General features: G+C 43.2%; 1 pseudogene; it reads left to right on the forward strand.

The window, feature by feature from the left end:
- The first annotated feature begins 3,659 nt into the window (after positions 1–3,659).
- LOC139391711 (bone morphogenetic protein 8B-like) overlaps positions 3,660–13,888 on the forward strand; it is a 17,816-nt pseudogene continuing 7,587 nt past the window's right edge.

Raw genomic sequence — 13,888 nt, forward strand, 5'->3', positions numbered from 1 at the left:
AACTAGATAACCAGTCAATGTTCAGGTCACCAAGAAAATACATTTCTGTTAGTATCAGAGGCCTTCTCTAAAAATCACACATTCTCCAGATACGGAGTTTGCACTTTGTGGCCTACAGCAGCACGCATAAAAGAAGAGGCTTCAGATGAGGCACGGGAACCTGCAACCACAGGACTTCCACTTCACTGGTCATGTAGATCCTTTCTGAGCTTTACAGGAATATGACTGAATATATACAGCAACACCTTCCCCGTAGACATGCCTGTGTTTTCTATAGCTGTTATATTCTTGTATTCCTACTGCTGTCATTTAGGTTAGTATTGTGGAGTAACTGATGTTGATCCATTCTCAGTATAACCATTATGCTTTGTAATCCTTTTTTAAAAATCACCATTGGCCTCGTGGTGAAATCCCTGAGCAGTTTCCTTCCTCTCCGGCTACTGTTAGGAATCTCTCTGTAGTGACCAAAGCCTAATTAATAACTTCACCGTGCTCAAAGGGATATTCAACATCTGCTTTTTTACATTTTTTGGTTGTTGTTTTTAAACCAAATCGGTGCCCTTCTTTGCGAGGCATTGAAAAACCTCCCTGGTCTTTGTGGTTGAATCTGTGCTTGACATTCACTACTCAATTGAAAGACCTTACAGATAATTGTGTGTGGGGTACAGAGATGAGGTAATTATTTCAAAATCATGTTAAACACTATTATTGAACACGGGATGAGTCCATGCAACTTAATGCGATTTGTTAAGCACATGTTTAGGCCTGCCATAACAAAGGGGATGAATACTTGACTAAAGACATTTCAGCTTGACATTTTGTATTGTTCTACAAACAAAATCCCACTTTGACATTATGGAGTATTGCGTGTGGCACAATCTACATTTAATGCATTTGAAATTCAGGCTGTAACACAACATGTGGATAAAGTAAAGGGGTGTGAATACATTCTGAAGGCACTGCATTATGGGGGAAAGTATTGCTTATCTAGTAATACACTGACCTGGACTGAGAGTCGTCTCCATGGGGGAACACACCTGATCATTATAGACAGCCCAGAGGAGCAGGTAGCTTTGACTCTTAACTGACAATGTAATGAATTGCATCTAGAGCAATTCCATTCCTATTAAATTACCAAGTTGTAAGCAAAATTATAGATTTTCTACAATATTAATTTAAGGGTATTCTGTGTTTAACACCTCTAGGTCCAAATAAAAAGTCAGAATAATAGTTTAAATCCATTTCAAATAGTACATTTCAAGTATCACATTTGCTAGCATTGATGAATGAGTAGTTAAGGGGTTTGTGAGCTGATGACTGAAGTTCATCTGTAATACTGCTTCGCTATGTTGTCATTCTAATTGCTTTCTAAAACTGACTGACAAAATGTAATCAGAGATCTTCACTTTGAGCATGCTTCTTAGATTGTGTTCAGGACTAAATAATAACAATTTAAACCAAACAAAATCATCTGTAATTCTCTTAATTAATAAAGCTTCCAAAGTTAAACATGTGTTTTTCAGTATTTATTTAAAAATATTTGATTAAAAAAAAAAGTTTCTCAGAACAAAATCAATGCAATTTTGAACTAGTGTGGGGAGCACTTGCAAGGTAAATGCTTGTCTTTCCAAATGAACACACGATTCTACGTCCTCTTTCCTGACATCACAGGTGTTCTACATAAGGAAACACAGAATGACATTTTTTTCCTTCAACATTATACATGCGTGTAGGGGCACTGACGTGACATCAAGCATTTTAACAAGTTGAAATGACTCACTATAACAGCCAATTCAAGGAATGTCTGCCAGCCATCAATTTTAGTAGGCAATGGACAACACCACTGATAGCAAGTTATATCACTCGTTGTTCGTACAATATTATCTCATTCCCAAAACAACGAGGCTAATCCCTTTAACACACAAAATCTCAAACAACTTCGCTGACATCACTGGCATTTTTTTCAATCCATTGTAATTTCTGCAGTGACCCAATAAAGAAAAACAGGGAATATTGATTTCAGCAGTAAAGGACCTGGTCAGATATGGGATCCCAAATTCTTAAAAGCTTTTGACCATTTCCCCAATCGGAGTCCATGTTGAAGAGGGCTGGAGAGCATCGTCTCTCTCCTATGGTGACGTTAAAGAACTTGAAAATAGCTTGTTAACCGGACTTGTTTTTCTCTACGACCACAATAATGCTGACAAAGGCAGTATGGCAGTTCTTAAAGTGATTCCTCCTACTTTTTCCCGTCCATTTGCCTTGTAGTGACCAGACAGCATGAACAGTGTCTCCATTGAGCAGTTCAGCATCTGTTTATAATTTGCATGTACACACATCTCCTACACAATGTGTGTACATGACACCGTCTCAGTCTAGAACTGTGTGAACCCACTCCTCTTCACACACGGCTGAAGGTGGATCCTAGGAGTCCTTACGGATCAACATGTAGTGTTTGTGTGTAAACAAAAGCTTATAACTGTACGTGTGTGTGTGTGTGTACCAGTCCTCATGGTCAATCCGAGTTGTAGGGAGAAGGGAGGAGGCTGTATGGGACACTCCCTCTTGGTGATGGACAACTCGAGCAGTGTTGAAGCACCCTTACATGAGGTAAACTCTCAAAGGGCACATTACAGTACGCTGGCAAACATACTGGCATTGTTCTCCACTTGAAACAGGTGGTTTAGGAGGATTTTTGGGAGGAATACAAAAGGATAATACAAAAGCAAGGAATAAAAGACAAATTACTCAACGTGCCAAGGATTTTAAATTGGAGCTACACACAGTTTGAGGAAGACATCTGGAAACATCTGGAGTTAGACACAAGTGGGCCAAACAAACAAACAAAGAATGTTTGATGGATTAAAAAGTGCCCCAGAATTGTGGATTAAAGAATGAAAGATTGAGAGGTGGACTGCAGATCATTTTGTTCCTTGCGTGGGATCAGGTTGTTGTATGCCAGCCGACTTTGAGGCACGCACGGCAGGTGTGGCGTTTTCTTCCCTCATCCTTCTGAAGACCGATTAGACTGAAAACAGGTCTGCTTATTTGGTTCTCTTCTCAAATTTCAATGACTACCAACCCTGCCCTTTAACTTAACCACTGTCAACCTCCTTCAAATGTACTTCTTTAAAGGGAGCCATTTCTAAGACCAACGCCGTTTGTTTTTCATCAGGACATTAAAAAAAGTTGTAATTATACCCTCGCTTTCATTTTTGTGTTCTGTGTGTGTCGCATGAGTAGAGTCGTGTTATGGTAGAAGAGAGAAGACACGCGGTGGTAGGGAGACTACAGTAGTAGAAAGGGCAGAGGAAGGAAGAAGAGGGGAGATAAACAGAGGGAATTAAAGAAAGTAAACCTCTCTGTGTCTACCGTTGATCTAAACAGCTCCCGTCAACAAATAACAGAGGTGCCTTTTGTTAGTGACGGATCTGTGATACTCTGTAAGACAGTTTGGCCTACACAGACAGACGGTACATGCAGATAGTCTGAGACATACAGTAACAGTCCCTCTGTGGTGTGTCAGTTCTCTGCAACGCACACCAAAGTACAATCTGCTCTTGTGTGGATTGAAGGCCAAAAGAACATAGACCAACCAAAGACTTGTAAGTTAGAAAAATATATATATATAAAAGCACCCGGGTAGAACTTCTTCCACGATGTCATCGGACACCTTGAAAGATCTCTCTCAAACCACGGAGAGCTTGGACAGACCGGACGCCTCCAGAACGTACATCTACGCCCATGCCTGCCCGTGCACGGGAAGACGCATCCGTGGCAACAACAACAGCACCTACAGACACCCTCTCCAACTCACGCTCTTCCCTGTGGCTCTCATCCTCGTCCCCTTGCTGCTCTGTCTCTGGGGCCATCAGGCCCAAGGAGTCGTCCACTCCAGCTTCCGCCGCCTCAGCAGCCGAGAGAAGAAAGAGATGCAGAGGGAGATCCTGTCCATCCTGGGTCTACCGGGCCGGCCCAGACCCCATTCTCCCCTCCGACCGCCCTCCTCAGCCCCCCTCTTCATGCTGGACCTGTACCACGCTGTGTCGGCCGAGGGGGATGAGGGAAACGGAATAGGGAATGAGGTAGGGGGACTGGGGTTTGGCGGTCTGGATGGTTTGACGGGCCACGTCAGCCATGCCGCACTGCCCACTCTCAGCACACACACGCCGCCGCTGGGTACGGTGGTCAGCGAGGCCGATACGGTCATGAGCTTCGTTAATCTGGGTGAGCTACTGACCGTTGACACACCTGTAATTTTAAATTCCTGTGTTTTAATTGGTTATTACTTTGTCTCGTTATCCAATTAGTTGGGAGTTTTTGGTGCAGCCAATGGTCTCCCAGTAGTTAATTCAAAATAGAGGCCCCAGGGCCTGATCTGGCCCAAAACTTCTCCTGTGATCTTTTACATGTCTTGTAAAGAGCCAAAGTAACTGAAAAAGGTGATAAAGCTAGAATTTTCAATGAGAAATGAGGCCAACCTGAACCAGTTCACCTCTCAGGGACAGACTTGTTATCACCAGAGAGACCTTTCCTGTGCTGCACCAGATCAGACAGTAGACCTACTGATGCTTATCTGAAATGGCATAAAAATTAAACATCCTTTTCCCAATTGTTTCCTTCCGCTATCTCTCCTGGAATGAGATCAGAAACCTTGTTACCGTGGGGAAACCTGATTTCATGTTATTTCTCTTCACTACTTTTACACATTTTGCGTATTGCTTAAACACTTAATATGCTAGTTTCTCTTCGTATTTCTACAGTATTTGGACGTACATATTAATGTTTATTACAGCACCGTATATGACTGTTTTTATATATTTGTGTAATTACAGTGGCTTGTGAAAGTATTCACCCCCTTGACATTTTTCCTATTTTGTTGCCTTACAACCTAGAATTAAAATAGGTTTTGGTGGGGGTTTTATCATTTGATTTACACAACATGCCTACCACTTTGAAGATGCAAAATATTCTTTATTGTGAAACAAACAAGAAATAAGACACAAAAAAATGAAAAACTTGAGCGTGCATAACTATTCACCCCCCCAAAGTCAATACTGTGTAGAGCCACCTTTTGCAGCAATTACAGCTGCAAGTCTCTTGGGGTATGTCTCTATAAGTTTGGCACTTCTAGCCATTGGGATTTTTGCCCATTCTTCAAGGCAAAACTGCTCCAGCTCCGTCAAATTGGATGGGTTCCACTGGTGTAGTAATTGTGAAGTCAAACCACAGATTCTCAATTGGATTGAGGTCTGGGCTTTGACTAGGCCATTCCAAGACATTTAAATGTTTCCCTTTAAACCACTCGAGTGTTGCTTTAGCAGTAGGCTTAGGGTCATTGTCCTGCTGGAAGGTGAACTCTGTCCCAGTCTCAAATCTCTGGAAGACTGATATAGGTTTCCCTCAAGAATTTCCCTGTATTTAGCGCCATCCATCATTCCTTAAATTCTGACCAGTTTCCCAGTCCCTGCCAATGATAAACATCCCCATAGCATGATGCTGCCACCACCATGCTTCATTGTGGGGATGGTATTCTCGGGGTGATGAGAAGTGCTGGGTTTGCACCAGACATTGCGTTTTCCTTGATGACCAAAAAGCTCAATTTTAGTCTCATCTGACCCCAGAGTGCCTTCCTCCATATGTTTAGGGAGTCTCCCCCATTCCTTTTTTTTCTTTAAGCAATGGCTTTTTCTGGCCACTCTTCCGTAAAGCCCAGCTCCGTGGAGTGTACGGCTTAAAGTGGTACTATGGACAGATGCTCCAATCTCCGCTGTGGAGCTTTGCAACTCCTCCAGGGTTATTTTTGCCTCTCTGATTAATGCCCTCCTTGCCTGGTACGTAAGTTTTGGTGGGCGGTCCTCTCTTGGCAGGTTTGTTGTGGTGCCATATTCTTTCAATTTTTAATAATGGATTTAATGGTGCTCCGTGGGATGTTCAAAGTCTCACATTTTTTTATAACCCAACCCTGATCTGTACTTCTCCACAACTTTGTCCCTGACCTGTTTGGAGAGATCCTTGGTCTTCATGGTGCCGCTTGCTTGGTGGTGTTGCAGAATCTGGGGCCTTTCAGAACAAGCGTGTATATATATATACTGGGATCATGTGACAGATCATGTGACACTTAGATTGCACACATGTGGACTTTATTTAACTAATTATGTGACTTCTGAAGGTAATTGGTTGCACCAGATCTTATTTACGGGCTTCATAGTGAAGAGGGTGAATACATTTGCACGCACCACTTTTCAGTTTTTTTATTGTTTTTTTATGTATTTTTTTGAAACAAGTAATTTTTTTCATTTCACTTCACCAATTTGAACAATTTTGTGTATGTCCATTACCATGAAAATCCATTTAAATTACAGGTTGTAATGCAACAAAATAGGAAAATGCCAAGGGAGATGAATACTTTTGCAAGGCACTGTACATGCCTTTCAGTTAATGTTTCAGTTGATCTTATTTTGACAATGTCTGGTGTGATGCCTTGAACCACCATTTTAAGGCCATCTAACGAATCTAGACAGTTTCTCAATTATAGCCCCTGTCAATTGAAGTCACCCATCACACACACACCCTATCAATCCGAACCAGTCAAGGCCATGCAACCCGCTCAAGACCGTGCGTAGGGGACACAGCTGTAAGGAATTACAGGCCCCACTGACACACACACAGAAACAGAGAAACGGGCTCAGAATACTGCAGAAGACCGCTCTAAAAATACTGCCCAACCTGTAGTTAGTGGCGTGTGTGTTGAGCAGCTGCTGCGGTTGAAGGTCCTTAGTGTCTCTAATTACTGTATACTCCAGAGACCGACCAGGGTTGTTACTCTGCTTTGCAGGGCTCCCTGTGGAGGACTGTGTGTGTGTGTGTGTGAGAGTGAGAGTGAGAGAGAGAGAGAGAGAGAGAGAGAGAGAGAGAGAGAGAATAGCGCGTGTCTTCAAGTATGTGTGTGTTCATGTACGTAGTCTGGTGAGTGACCAGCGTTTGCGTGTCCATCCCTATATTTCTCAGTCTTTCCCTATTGCCTCTTTCTCTCCCCTCTCTACATGACCGCTATCCAGTCCTCCTTCACTTGGGCTCACCTCGCGCCACACGTCTGCTCCGCTCCTTCCTTTCCCCCTATTTCCAATGACCCAGTCACTCACCTTCCAATCCTCCTATCTCCCTCCACACCTTCCCACTTCTGGTGCTCTTCTCTTTCCCTCGGTCTTCTCATTCACACACTTACATATTAGATGTATTGCTCTTTCGCCTCCCTTCCGCCCTTGTCCTCTTCTGTCCTTCTTGCGTCATGTGGGAATGTCTGCATCATACAATGAGAATATCTCTGTGTTTGTATTAGTCTTTTTAGGGCTTGTTGAGGGGAGTGGAAGTCGTGTAGATGTGAATATGAGGTGTTGTGCTGTTTACATGTGAAAATGTCAGTGGCCTTACATCGACCTTCCACTCTCCTCCTCTCCCTCAGTGGAGCAGGAGCGGGACCTGCTGCAGCCACGGCCATACTGGAAGGAGTTCCGTTTTGACCTGACGCCCCTCCCCCAGGGGGAGACGGTCACGGCTGCAGAGTTCCGCATTTATAAGACCCTGACCATGGGCCAGAGGGCCAACCGCACCCTGCACATCTCCGTCTACGAGATCCAACGGGAGAACAAACACAGGTTCCTGCCACTAGATCGACATTATATGTCTATTTGGTTTTTGCATGAAAAAAGGATAAAGGATACAAATAATCCCTTTAATATTCCCCTCACTCTCGTTGAATACTCTGTCTTCTCTCTATACACATTGGTTTGTTGCTGCGGCAAAATGCAATGTTTAAAAAGAATTGCAATTCAACTTTTGACCTCAAACAGCTCCTGGCAACAGAGCTCATTTGGCCACGTTGTGGCTTGTGAGGACGTCTTGCAGAGGTTTGGTTCTCGAGAGAGTTGAAGCTCAAGTGGCTGTCTCTCTGTTTGTTTGTCTCTACTGCATGGCCATACAACATGCTTTGTGTATCTCTCCAGAGGTTATCTCATGCCACTCCTCTACTCTCCTCAGAGAGCCAGAGCTGGTGCTGCTGGACATGCAGTCAGTGCCCGCGGGGCAGGAGGGCTGGCTGGCTTTTGACGTGACCTCTGCCAGCAACCGTTGGCTCCTGCACACCCGCAGCAACCTGGGCATTCGTCTCTATGTGGAAACAGAGGAGGGTGAGCCTTATAGAGTTAATACTATGGTCAGGGACAGGAAATGCTCTGCAGATGAGGAGGTGATTACCCACAAAATGGATTTCTAGATTATTATGCCTTTGAATAAAGAGGCAAGTTAACTCAGAATACGACAGCAGTACATGTGAAGTAACACTGTAATGTCTCATAGTATGTGTTATTGTTTAGTAAATACATAGAAATGGAGATATGTTGTTTTGGTTTACCTCACGATTATATCTCACACACACACAAACACACTATTTTCTCTCCATCAGACCGGTCCTTGTCAGCTGGGTGGGTAGGCTTGGTGGGTTGAAGGGGCCCCCGCTCCAAACAGCCCTTCATGGTGACCTTCTTCAGAGCCAGCCAGGTCCCCTGTCGCCCCCCACGCGCCCTGAAACCCAACCCCCGCAAGAGGAAGCCCAAATATGACCTGCCCCTTCCCAGTATACATGGTGAGGTCCTACAAGGTCAGGGGACAACACTGGTTTTAGGTCTTGTTGTGAAGCTTGTTTAATGCAACGTTTAAAGGCATAGTTCATTCAAATTACAAAATTACTTAAGTTGTGTTTACATTTAATTGTGTCTTTATTGTAGATCTAATGCATCCAAAGTGTGCTTCACAGTCTGTCCTGTCTCAAAACATATTGTTTGGTACCTTTCAGACCACAGCCACGTCAACAGTGGGCGTCAGGCTTGTAAGAGACATGAATTATATGTGAGCTTTAGTGACCTAGGCTGGAAGGTAAGCTTCTGTCTCCCTTAACTACTCATTCTACTGAATAGATAATATCATGAGCTAACATTGTATCTCCTTATTTGCTGTATCACACAATTAGTATTTTTAAGGAAGCAAGGCATTTGTGTAGTTTGTTCTGTTCTTTGCATGTTTTATGATGTATTTCTGATAGAAATGTAGTCTTCTAGTCATTCATATAATTTTGTCAATCTATTTCTATGGTATTTCTCTCCATTAGGACTGGGTCCTGGCTCCTACTGGTTACTCTGCCTTCTACTGTGATGGAGAATGCCTATACCCTCTGGGTTCCTGCATGAACGCCACCAACCACGCTATGATCCAACTAGTGGTCAGTATGCACTACTACACCCTCTCTCACATGAACACCACCAACCACGCTATGATCCATCTAGTGGTCAGTATGCACTACTACACCCTCTCTCACATGGACGCCACCAACCACGCTATGATCCAACTAGTGGTCAGTATGCACTACTACACCCTCTCTCACATGAACGATAACATTGGTTTCAGTGGGAAAGAAGGTAATTGGCTCAGACATTAATGGAAAACATGGCAAATTGAAAGTAAAATACCTATATTAACTGAGTCTACAATGGCAGACTCTTAATGTAGAGTACAGATAGTGAGAAGTTACATTCAAGACTGAAGTGGTCGACTTTATACTATATGCCTGCTCTTTAAATGACAGACTGATTGACATCCCTTATTGATGTCACTTATTAAACCAACTTCAATTAGTGTAGATGAAGGAGACAGGTTAAAGAATGATGTTTCAGCATTGAAACAATTGAGATATGGATTGTGTATGTGTGCCATTCAGAGGGTGATTGGGCAAGACTAAATATGTAAGTGCCTTTGAACGGGGTATTTAAGTGCCTTTGAACAGGGTATGGTATTGGTGTATCAAGAATGGTCCACCACCCAAAGGACATTGAACGAATTTGACACAACTGTGGGAAGCATTGGGAGTCAACATGGGCCAGCATCCCTGTGGAACACTTTTGACAGCTTGTAGAGTCAGTACAGTATCACACATCACGATACAATGCCATAAAGTGTGGGCATGTAGTACCTGTAAATCAACTAAATGTTGTTTATTTCCATATGCAAAGAATAAAGCATAATTGTTCATGTAATATTAGCCTCATAACTCCAGGAAGAGGAAATAGTGATGAAATAATCAGATAAATGAAAAGACAGAGACAAAGGCTGTTGAACTACTAGTTATTTTATTTAAAAATGTAAAATTCAGTGCAAAGTAATGTAGTGCATTAGTGTCTAGATCCCTGTTAGTTGGCAAAGTGTCACAAGAATCCTGTGGGGAGAGAAAACAAGAGAATACATTAATTTAATTTGTGTTAACTAATCAAGGTTCAACAAAGCACTTCAAGTCCTCAAATCCTGAGAGAGAGAAAGAGAGATGGACAGAGAGAGAGATATGGATGGAGAGCAAGAGAGAGAGAGATGGACGGACAGAGAGAGAGAGAGATGGACAGACAGAGAGAGAGAGATGGACGGACGGAGAGAGTGTGGCCTTTCAGAGCTCTGCAGTAGGACTACATGCTGGCCATGAGGTTCTCCAGGTGGTACTCCAGGAGGCTGGAGAGCTCAGTGACCAGAGACACTGGGTAAAAGTGCCAGGCCAGCTGCTGCCCAAACATGTCATCAAGCAGAGCCATCAGCCCACCCTGAAGAGAACACCACACAACACATAGATAATGGCTCTGAGTTACTAGCTTACCAAGAGGAAAGAGACAAGGAGAGTTACTCCCTGTAAAATGTCATTGAAACCCTGTTATTCAGGTCAACTAGGAATAAGGAAGTAAACTCTTGACTCTTACATTGAGCAGCAGCAGGTATCTCTCAGCCTTTGGCTCAATGCTGGCAGCAGCGGGCAGGAAGGAGTACAGGAGAGCGTACAGACGCTCCATGAACCCACCAGGGTGCTAAAGGAAACAGAGGAGGAGAGAAGAGAAATTGAAGTGAATTTGCTAATAGAGAGACATCGAAACATGTACCAGTGAGATGCTACTTACCACAATCAGGGACTTCTGAGCTGTCATCAACCCAAACAGCACCAGTTCAAAGAGGACATCTATCAGGTTAACATGATGGATCTAGGACAAGAAAATAGGAATGATTTCAAACAGATCAGATACTGTGATGTATAAAAGACATGCATGTGGAAGAACCCAAAGTGAGACATGAAAGAGTTAATGAACCCACCTTTGCCTCAGCCAGCTCCCTCTCAATGTCAATCTTCTTGGAGGGGTCACTCAGGTAGTCCACAAAGTCATTATAGGCACGGATGAATTCGGCCTCGTCCTATCACAAAGCAAAGAGCGTTGATGTTAATGAACAGAACACATTTCCCACTGAGGATGCTCTCTTTCCCTTGAATGAATAATGAGTTAGTGAGCTACCATGTGGTGGGCCTGAACCAGTGCGCCCATTAGGACCTTTCCTGCCACAAACAGATGGTTCCTGCTCAGGGTGGAACCAAGCAGTGTCTAGAGAAGAGGGAAGAGTTAGGGTTAGACACCCATATTCCTCTAGGAGACAGACAGAACAAGAAGATACAGAGAGAAACATTTTAAGTGGGTCCACTCACAGTAAAGGCCTGGGGCAGGGAGACGAGCCTCAGGGCGATGTCCTCCACTCTCTTGGTGGTAAGGTAGAGGCTGTGGGAGGGAGGGATGGAGAATGTCAACCATTCGAGTCAATGGGGATATAGGATGGTGACAACTATCCTTCAGCATCTGACAAGCCCAGACTACACAGACATTTAGAGGAACAGGGGGCTAATCGGTATCAGCTGCCAATTATGAGTGGCCTCCTAAAGCAGGCAACAAAGATTTTCAGAATGAATATATGGGATACTTTTCAAACATAAAACCAAAAGCTTTCTGAAAAGTGTACCTCAAGGATAGTTGGCACATCCTCAAGGATGATAGCAGCATCCTGGACATGAAGGATAACTGGCAGCAGTGGCACATCCAACTGGACCTCATCCAGTACAGTTGATTCTAAAAGTAGGAAAAGGAAAACAAACAAACAATTATTAGGACGTAAAACGTAGCACGCTAGATAGTACTACTAGCAAAAGTGCATTGCTTAGCAACATTTACTTAAGTTAACATATACAGTGGGGCAAAAAAGTATTTAGTCAGCCACCAATTGTGCAAGTTCTCCCACTTAAAAAGATGAGAGGCCTGTAATTTTCATCATAGGTACACTTCAACTATGACAGACAAGATGAGAAAAAAAAAATCCATAAAATCACATTGTAGGATTTTTTATTAATTTATTTGCAATTTATAGTGGAAAATAAGTATTCGGTCACCTACAAACAAGCAATATTTCTGGCTCTCACAGACCTGTAACTTCTTCTTTAAGAGGCTCCTCTGTCCTCCACTCGTTACCTGTATTAATGGCACCTGTTTGAACTTGTTATCAGTATAAAAGACACCTGTCCACAACCTCAAACAGTCACACTCCAAACTCCACTATGGCCAAGACCAAAGAGCTGTCAAAGGACACCATAAACAAAATTGTAGAACTGCACCAGGCTGGGAAGATTGAATCTGCAATAGGTAAGCAGCTTGGTTTGAAGAAATCAACTTTGGGAGCATTTATTAGGGCTCCATGCAAGATCTCACCCCGTGGGGTCAAAATGATCACAAGAACGGTGAGCAAAAATCCCAGAACCACACGGGGGGACCTAGTGAATGACCTGCAGAGAGCTGGGACCAAAGTAACAAAGCTTACCATCAGTAACACACTACGCCGCCAAGGACTCAAATCCTGCAGTGCCAGACGTGTCCCCCTGCTTATTAAGCCAGACAATGTCCAGGCTCGTCTGAAGTTTGCTAGAGAGCATTTGGATGATCCAGAAGAAGATTGGGAGAATGTCATATGGTCAGATGAAACCAAAATATAACTTTTTGGTAAAAACTCAACTTTGGAGGACAAAGAATGCTGAGTTGCATCCAAAGAACACCATACCTACTGTGAAGCATGGGGGTGGAAACATCATGCTTTGGGGCTGTTCTTCTGCAAAGGGACCAGGACGACTGATCTGTGTAAAGGAAAGAATGAATGGGGCCATGTATCGTGAGATTTTGAGTGAAAACTTCCTTCCATCAGCAAGGGCATTCAAATCAAATCAAATCAAATGTATTTATATAGCCCTTCGTACATCAGCTGATATCTCAAAGTGCTGTACAGAAACCCAGCCTAAAACCCCAAACAGCAAGCAATACAGGTGTAGAAGCACGGTGGCTAGGAAAAACTCCCTAGAAAGGCCAAAACCTAGGAAGAAACCTAGAGAGGAACCAGGCTATGAAGATGAAACGTGGCTGGGTCTTTCAGCATGACAATGATCCCAAACACACCGCCTGGGCAACAAAGGAGTGGCTTCGTAAGAAGCATTTCAAGGTCCTGGAGTGGCCTAGCCAGTCTCCAGATCTCAACCCCATAGAAAATCTTTGGAGGGAGTTGAAAGTCTGTGTTGCCCAGCAACAGCCCAAAACATCACTGCTCTAGAGGAGATCTGCATGGAGGAATGGGCCAAAATACCAGCAACAGTGTGTGAAAACCATGTGAAGACTTACAGAAAATGTTTGACCTCTGTCATTGCCAACAAAGGGTATATAACAAAGTATTGAGATAAACTTTTGTTATTGACCAAATACAAATTTTCCACCATAATTTGCAAATAAATTCATAAAAAATCCTACAATGTGATTTTCTGGATTTTTTTAATTCTCATTTTGTCTGTCATAGTTGAAGTGTACCTATGATAAAAATTACAGGCCTCTCTCATCTTTTTAAGTGGGAGAACTTGCACAATTGGTGGCTGACTAAATACTTTTTTGCCCCACTGTATGTTCCAACGCATATATTTGAAAATTGTTGTTTACTAAACTGACAGGAT

Source organism: Oncorhynchus clarkii, chromosome 32 (assembly GCF_045791955.1).
Source record: "Oncorhynchus clarkii lewisi isolate Uvic-CL-2024 chromosome 32, UVic_Ocla_1.0, whole genome shotgun sequence".
Lineage (NCBI taxonomy): Eukaryota > Metazoa > Chordata > Actinopteri > Salmoniformes > Salmonidae > Oncorhynchus > Oncorhynchus clarkii.